The sequence below is a fragment of the Homarus americanus genome, unplaced genomic scaffold, assembly GCF_018991925.1.
Source record: "Homarus americanus isolate GMGI-L3 unplaced genomic scaffold, GMGI_Hamer_2.0 scaffold45243, whole genome shotgun sequence".
Taxonomy (NCBI): Eukaryota; Metazoa; Arthropoda; class Malacostraca; order Decapoda; family Nephropidae; genus Homarus; species Homarus americanus.
Genome location: NW_024755477.1, coordinates 1 through 8,050, shown reverse-complemented (window position 1 = coordinate 8,050; position 8,050 = coordinate 1). Strand labels below are relative to the sequence as shown.

Genomic DNA, 8,050 nt, shown 5'->3' with positions numbered 1-8,050 from the left:
TATATGTACCTGGAGCAGTCTGGGTATTTTGAGGCTCTCGCGAAATCAGTTAAATTGGGAAGCGGCCGATGTCGCGAAGAGTGGAGCATTTTTTTTTTTTTTTGGCCTTGGGAAGTGTTGGTGTGTGTCCTTGTAGTGTGAGTGAAGAGAGAGAGAGAGATAATGAAAGTTAGATAAAGAGATAGACAGACAAAGAGACAGACAGACAGACAGACAGAGACAGACAGAGCAGGGAACAAAATATCACTGGGCAGGACAAAAAAAATATATATGTTTTTTTTTTAAAATATAGCAGAGTCATGTGTCCGGCCTCCCGCCTTCACAGTGGCCTGTGTGTGTGTGTGTGTGTGTGTGTGTGTGTGTGTGTGTGGGTAATTTAAAAGGTCAAAGGACAGCCTCATATATTTTTGTTTGTTTACATTTGTATTATTATTGTTTATTTTGTGTCTGCCTCTTGCTTGTCCAGTCGCCTCTTTAAGTTCTGAGCATCCCTTCCCATCTTCTCCTCCCTTCACCCCTTCCTCCTTCTCCACCTTCACCTTTCTCAACCCTTCCCCTCCTCCTCCTTCCCCCTTTCCTTCCTCCACCCCCTTCACCTTCCTCCACCCTCCCCTTCACCCCTTCCCCCCTCCTCCTCCCCTCCTTCACCCTCCTCCTCCCCTTCACCCTCCTCCCCTTCCTCCTCCTCCTTCACCCCTCTTCACACACACACACATCCGCCATTGGTCAAATAATTTCATCTTGGAAACATTTCGGAAGTAACGCCTTTTTGTCGAACGAAAACCGATACCTAAAAGGCGAAAAGATAGCGAGCGAGATATCTCATAGGGAAGACGGTAGATGAGATAACGAGCGAGATATCTCATAGGGAAGACGGTAGATGAGATAGGGAGCGAGATATCTCATAGGGAAGACGGTAGATGAGATAGGGAGCGAGATATCTCTTAGGGAAGACGGTAGATGAGATAGAGAGCGAGATATCTCATAGGGAAGACGGTAGATGAAGATAGGGAGCGAGATATCTCATAGGGAAGACGGTAGATAAGATAGAGAGCAAGATATCTCATAGGGAAGACGGTAGATGAGATAGCGAGCGAGATATCTCATAGGGAAGACGGTAGATGAGATAGGGAGCGAGATATCTCATAGGGAAGACGGTAGATAAGATAGAGAGCAAGATATCTCATAGGGAAGACGGTAGATAAGATAGAGAGCAAGATATCTCATAGGGAAGACGGTAGATGAGATAGGGAGCGAGATATCTCATAGGGAAGACGGTAGATGAGATAGCGAGCAAGATATCTCACAGGGAAGACGGTAGATAAGATAGAGAGCAAGATATCTCATAGGGAAGACGGTAGATAAGATAGAGAGCAAGATATCTCATAGGGAAGACGGAAGATGAGATAGGGAGCGAGATATCTCATAGGGAAGACGGTAGATAAGATAGAGAGCAAGATATCTCATAGGGAAGACGGTAGATAAGATAGGGAGCGAGATATCTCATAGGGAAGACGGTAGATAAGATAGAGAGCGAGATATCTCATAGGGAAGACGGTAGATAAGATAGCGAGCGAGATATCTCATAGGGAAGACGGTAGATAAGATAGCGAGCGAGATATCTCATAGGGAAGACGGTAGATAAGATAGCGAGCGAGATATCTCATAGGGAAGACGGTGAATGAAAGATGAAGGCAAGATGTCTCATGGGGAGAAGACGGTAGATGAGATAGAGAGCGAGATATCTCATAGGGAAGACGGTAGATGAGATAGCGAGCGAGATATCTCATAGGGAAGACGGTAGATAAGATAGCGAGCGAGATATCTCATAGGGAAGACGGTAGATAAGATAGCGAGCGAGATATCTCACAGGGAAGACGGTAGATGAGATAGAGAGCAAGATATCTCATAGGGAACACGGTAGATGAGATAGCGAGCGAGATATCTCATAGGGAAGACGGTAGATAAGATAGCGAGCGAGATATCTCATAGGGAAGACGATAGATAAGATAGTGAGCGAGATATCTCATAGGGAAGACGGTAGATAAGATAGTGAGCGAGATATCTCATAGGGAAGACGGTAGATAAGATAGCGAGCGAGATATCTCATAGGGAACACGGTAGATGAGATAGAGAGCAAGATATCTCATAGGGAAGACGGTAGATAAGATAGCGAGCGAGATATCTCATAGGGAACACGGTAGATGAGATAGAGAGCAAGATATCTCATAGGGAAGACGGTAGATAAGATAGTGAGCGAGATATCTCATAGGGAAGACGGTAGATAAGATAGTGAGCGAGATATCTCATAGGGAAGGCGATAGAGAGTAGAATTTAGTTTTGACAATTATTGGGAAAAACAGAGACACACAACAGATTGAGCTCAATACATTTGGTTTGAGCTGTTGGCTCTTTAAAGATGTCTGTCTGTCTGTCTGGGTTGTGTTGTGTTGTGTTACGTTGGGTTTGGTATTAATAATGATGATGATGATGACAGTGAGTCGGTCAGATACCTTCACTTACTAGAGACGAAATTAACTTACGAACCTTTAAGAATCCACCTTAAGTGAGACAGAAAACTACCTTACCTTTGAGGGTGTGGAGGAGGGTGTGGAGGAGGGTATGGAAAAGGGTATGGAGGAGGGTATGGAGGAGGGTATGGAGGAGGGTGTGGAGGAGGATGTGGAGGAGGATGTGGAGGAGGATGTGGAGGAGGATGTGGGAGAGGTGTGTGGAAGAGGGTATGGAAGAGGGTGTGGAGGAGGGTGTGGAGGAGGGTGTGGAGGAGGATGTGGAAGAGCCTGTGGAGGAGACAGGTAGATGAAGGTGGTTATCTATGCTTCAGGTAACTCCAATACAATACCTTATATCTGCCCGTCCACCTGGAAGATGAAGTTAATGACCCTATTGACAACATGTGTATTCTCCCCTTACCTGTCTGGGGAGGGGAGAGAAGGGGAGGGGAGAGAAGGGATATGTGGGGATGAAGGGGGGAGGGTGGATTGGATTGGGGAGGGGAGGTGATGAGGAGGGAGTTAAGAAGGTGAGGAGGGTAGTGGTGAGGAAGGTAGGGAGGTGGTGAGGGAATGGTTGGGGAGGTAGGGATGGGATGAGTAGGATGGGAGGGAAGGGAGATTGGGAGTGGGGAAGAGTGAGGGAAGTTGAAGTGAAGGAGGAGAGAGGGGAGGAAGAGGAAAAGGATGGGACGGGAGGAGGGGGAGGGGGGAGGAAAAGGATGGGATAGACAAAGATGTGTGTGTGTGTGTGTGTGTGTGTTAGAGGGGAGGCCAGTGGTTAGTTATCAGGTATTTGGAGAAGTAATTTGCAACTCCCGCCAGTTTCAGTAATTTCTGCGTCACTTAATCTGATCTAACCTGACCCAACCTGACCTAATGTAATCTCGCCTAACCTAACCTAATCTGACCTAACCTAACCTAACCTAACCTAACCTAACCTAACCTAACCTAACCTAACCTAACCTAACATGACTCCACACACACACCTCGACGTGGGTCTTGAGTGGTCGTCGTCCAGAACAGCTCATTACTTCAGAATTAAAAAGACTGCAAAAGCTCAATGGCGACCAATTTAAGTTTGGCTGAGTGAGATAGGAGAGACATTCCCTACCCCCCTCCCTAACCCCTTCCCTCACCCCCTCCCTCCCTCCCTCCCTTACCCCTGCCCTCACCCCCTCCCCTCTCCTCTGTGATGATGAACCAAGAGACGTGATTATTTTTTTCTTTACGTTTCTTTTAAGTTTATAACGATTGGAAAAGATGGTATAGTGGGTGTATTATATGAGAGAGAGAGAGAGAGAGAGAGAGAGACAGAGAGAGAGAGAGAGAGAGAGAGAGAGAGAGATCATCATCTTCACAATATACACATAAAAAAACGTTAGTCTGGATAGATCACTATCCTCTAACTACCGCCCAATCAGTCTAACATCAATAGTAAGCAAATTACTGGAAGCAATCATTTCAAACTTTATTCGAAATCACCTGGAGAAGCTCCAATTGATCAATGATTCCCAGCATGGCTTCACAAGCGGACGTTCATGTCTAACTAATCTATTAACATTCTTTTCATCAGTTTTCGAATCGGTGGACGAGGGGCACAATTATGATGTGGTATATCTCGACTTTAGCAAAGCCTTCGACAGAGTCCCCAAGAAAGACTAATTAGAAAGGTAGAAGCACATGGCATCAAAGGTAATATCCTTAAATGGATTAGGGCGTGGTTACAGGACAGGAAACAGCGAGTGAGCATTAATGGCACTAAGTCCCATTGGAGCAACGTCACAAGTGGAGTTCCCCAAGGCTCAGTACTTGGACCATTATTATTTATTATATACATAAACGACATAGATATCGGCATAGACAGCAGCATAAGTAAATTTGCTGATGACACTAAAATAGGACGTGTTATTAAATCTGACGAGGACTCCGCAAAACTACAGGAAGATCTAAACAAATTTTTCGAATGGTCTGAAAAATGGCAGATGAAATTCAACGTGGACAAATGTAAAGTACTCAGTATAGGAGATGTAAACAGGGAAACCAGATACCAGATGAACAACGATGCCATAGAGAAATCCGACTGCGAGAGAGATTTAGGAGTAATGATAAGTAGGAACCTTAAGCCAAGTAAACAATGTGTTTTTGCTCGTAACAAGGCTAATAAAGTACTTGGGTTCATACAAAGGAGTGTTAGTTACAAGACTAGCGAGGTCATCTTAGGATTATATCTTACGCTCGTGAGACCTCACCTGGATTACGCAGTTCAGTTCTGGTCACAGTATTACAGAATGGATATAGAATCCTTGGAAAGAATCGAAAGGAGAATGACAAGACTAATCCCGGGCATTAGGAACCTTGAGTACAGAGACAGGTTAAAAGCATCTTAATTTGCACTCGAGAGACGCAGAGCGAGGGGCGACATAGAGGTGTATAAATGGAAGTCAGGGCTAAACAAAAGGGACATTACAAAGGTACTCAAACTATCCAACCAAGAGCGAACTCGTAACAATGGTTTTAAATTAGACAAATTTAGATTTAGGCGCGAAATAGGTAAACACTGGTTTGGAAACAGAGTAGTGGATGAATGGAACAAGTTACCAAATATCATCATTAACTCGAATACGCTGGATAGCTTCAAACATAGGTTGATGCTCATACATAAATAGGGGTTGGGTGTAAAACGGAACTGCTCCAGTATGGGCCAATAGGCCCGCTGCAGTTTCTCCATTCTTATGTTCTTATGAGTGTGTCATTGTGGGTGGAGGGAAGGCTGGCGTAGCCCATAAGTGTGTCTGGGGGGTAGAGGAGGGAAAAGCTGGTGAAGTTAGTCTGGCGTAGCTTCCATAAGTGTGTCATTGTGGGGTGGAGGGAAGGCTGGTGAACGTTAGTCTGGCGTAGCTTCATAAGTGTGTCATTGTGGGGTGGAGGAGGCTGGTGAACGTTGGTCTGGCGTAGCTTCCATAAGTCATGTCATTGTGGGGGTGGAGGAGGAAGGCTGGTGAACGTTAGTCTGGCATGAAAACTGCATAGAGAGTGTGTGTGTGGGGTGGAGGGAAGGCTGGTGAACGTTAGTCTGTGTAGCTTCCCATAAAGTGTGTCATTGTGGGGTGGAGGAGAGGGAAGGCTGAGGTGAACGTTAGTCTGGCGTAAGCTTCCATAAGTGTGTCATTGTGGGTGGAGGAGAGGGCTGGTGAACGTTAGTCTGGCGTAGCTTCCATAGTGTGTCATTGGGGTGGAGGAAGGCTGGTGAACGTTATTCTGGCGTAGCTTCCATAAGTGTGTCATTGTGGGGTGGAGGGAAGGCTGGTGAACGTTAGTCTGGCTTCCACCAAGTGTGTCATTGTGGGGTGGAGGAGGGCTGGCGAACGTTAGTCTGTGTAGCTTCCATAAATGTGTCATTGTGGGGTGGAGGGAAGGCTGGTGAACGTTAGTCTGGCGTAGCTTCCATAAATGTGTCATTGTGGGGTGGAGGAAGGCTGGTGAACGTTAGTCTGGCGTAGCTCCATAAATGTGTCATTGTGGGGTGGAGGAGGAAGGCTGGTGAACGTTAGTCTGCGTAGCTTCCATAAATGTGTCATTGTGGGGTGGAGGAGAGGCTGGTGAACGTTAGTCTGGCGTAGCTTCCATAAATGTGTCATTGTGGGGTGAAGAGGCTGGTGAACAGTCTGGCGTAGCTTCCTAAGTGTGTCATTGTGGGGTGGAGGAAGGCTGGTGAACGTTAGTCTGGCGTAGCTTCCATAAATGTGTCATTGTGGGGTGGAGGAGGAAGGCTGGTGAACGTTAGTCTGGCGTAGCTTCCATAAGTGTGTCATTGTGGGGTGGAGGGAAGGCTGGTGAACGTTAGTCTGGCGTAGCTTCCATAAGTGTGTCATTGTGGGGTGGAGGAGGGAAGGCTGGTGAACGTTAGTCTGGCGTAGCTTCCATAAGTGTGTCATTGTGGGGAGGAGGAGGGAAGGCTGGCGAACGTTAGTCTGGCGTAGCTTCCATAAGAGTGTAATTGTGGTGGAGGAGGGAAGGCTGGCGAACGTTAGTCTGGCGTACACTGTATATGTTGGTATAATATATTAGTTACATTAATAGACCACCATCACCACAAGTTCACCTGTGTGGGAATTATTGATTGAATATTTGTATTTGTTAATAAAAACGCACGAATACACACACGCATCGGTGGTTCAGTGGTAGAATTCTCGCCTGCCACGCGGGAGGCCCGGGTTCGATTCCCGGCCGATGCATCTTTTTAATATCATCATTAACTCGAATACACTGGATAGCTTCAAACATAGGTTGGATGGATATATGAGCAATCGGGGTTGGGTGTAAATGGGACTGCCCAGTATGGGCCAATAGGCCCGCTGTAGTTTCCTCCATTCTTATGTTCTTATGTTCTTATGTACACACACACACACACACAAAAAGATGAATTACCATAAATAAAGTGTATATATTTGTGTGTGTGTGTGTGTATACAGATCTATGCTGGATGTGTGTGTGTGTGTGTGTGTGTGTACAGTTCTATGCTGGATGTGTGTGTGTGTGTGTGTGTATACAGTTCTATGCTGGATGTATGTGTGTGTGTGTATACAGTTCTATGCTGGATGTGTGTGTGTGTGTGTGTGTGTGTGTGTGTGTGTGTATACGGTTCTATGCTGGATGTGTGTGTGTGTGTGTGTGTGTGTGTGTGTGTGTGTGTGTGTGACTCGTGGTGTGTGTGTGTATACAGTTCTATGCTGGATGTTTGTGTGTGTGTGTGTGTGACGCGTGTGTGTGTATACAGTTCTGCTGGATGTGTGTGTGTGTGTGTGTGTGTGTGTGACGCGTGTGTGTGTGTATACAGTTCTATGCTGGATGTGTGTGTGTGTGTGACGCGTGTGTGTATACAGTTCTATGCTGGATGTGTGTGTGTGTGGTGTGTGTGTGTGTATACAGTTCTATGCTGGATGTGTGTGTGTGTGTGTGTGTGGTGGTGTGTGTGTGTATACAGTTCTATGCTGGATGTGTGTGTGTGTGTGTGGACGTGTGTGTGTATACAGTTCTATGCTGATGTGTGTGTGTGTGTGACGTGTGTGTGTGTGTGTGTATACAGTTCTATGCTGGATGTGTGTGTGTATGTGTTTGCTTGGTGATATGTTAATATACTGTATGTTTATGTCTATTTGAAAGTTTGGGATATTTTAGTCTGGGATTACTACACTTTCACTCTCCAACACCTCCCTGTCCACACTCTTCCTCCAACACCTCCCTGTCCACACTCTTTCCTCCAACACTGTCCACACTTTCCTCCAACACCCCCGTCCACACTCTTCCTCCAACACCCCCCGGCCACACTCTTTTCCTCCAACACCCTCAGTCCACACCTCTCCAACACTCTGTCCACACTCTTCCTCCTCCAACACCCCGTCCACACTTCTCCTCCTCCAACAACACTTCTCACCTCCACACACACATCCTCACACACTCCCCACCTCCAACACACCTTCCCTTGCCCCACACACCCTCCCCCATCACCATTTGCAGGTTACAATTATTCCATA

General features: G+C 46.3%; 1 non-coding gene across 1 annotated transcript; it reads left to right on the top strand.

Moving 5' to 3' along the window:
- The first annotated feature begins 6,680 nt into the window (after positions 1-6,680).
- Trnag-gcc lies at positions 6,681-6,751 on the top strand. The gene has a single exon. It is a non-coding gene; the product is annotated as a tRNA-Gly (tRNA).
- Positions 6,752-8,050: the final 1,299 nt, after the last annotated feature.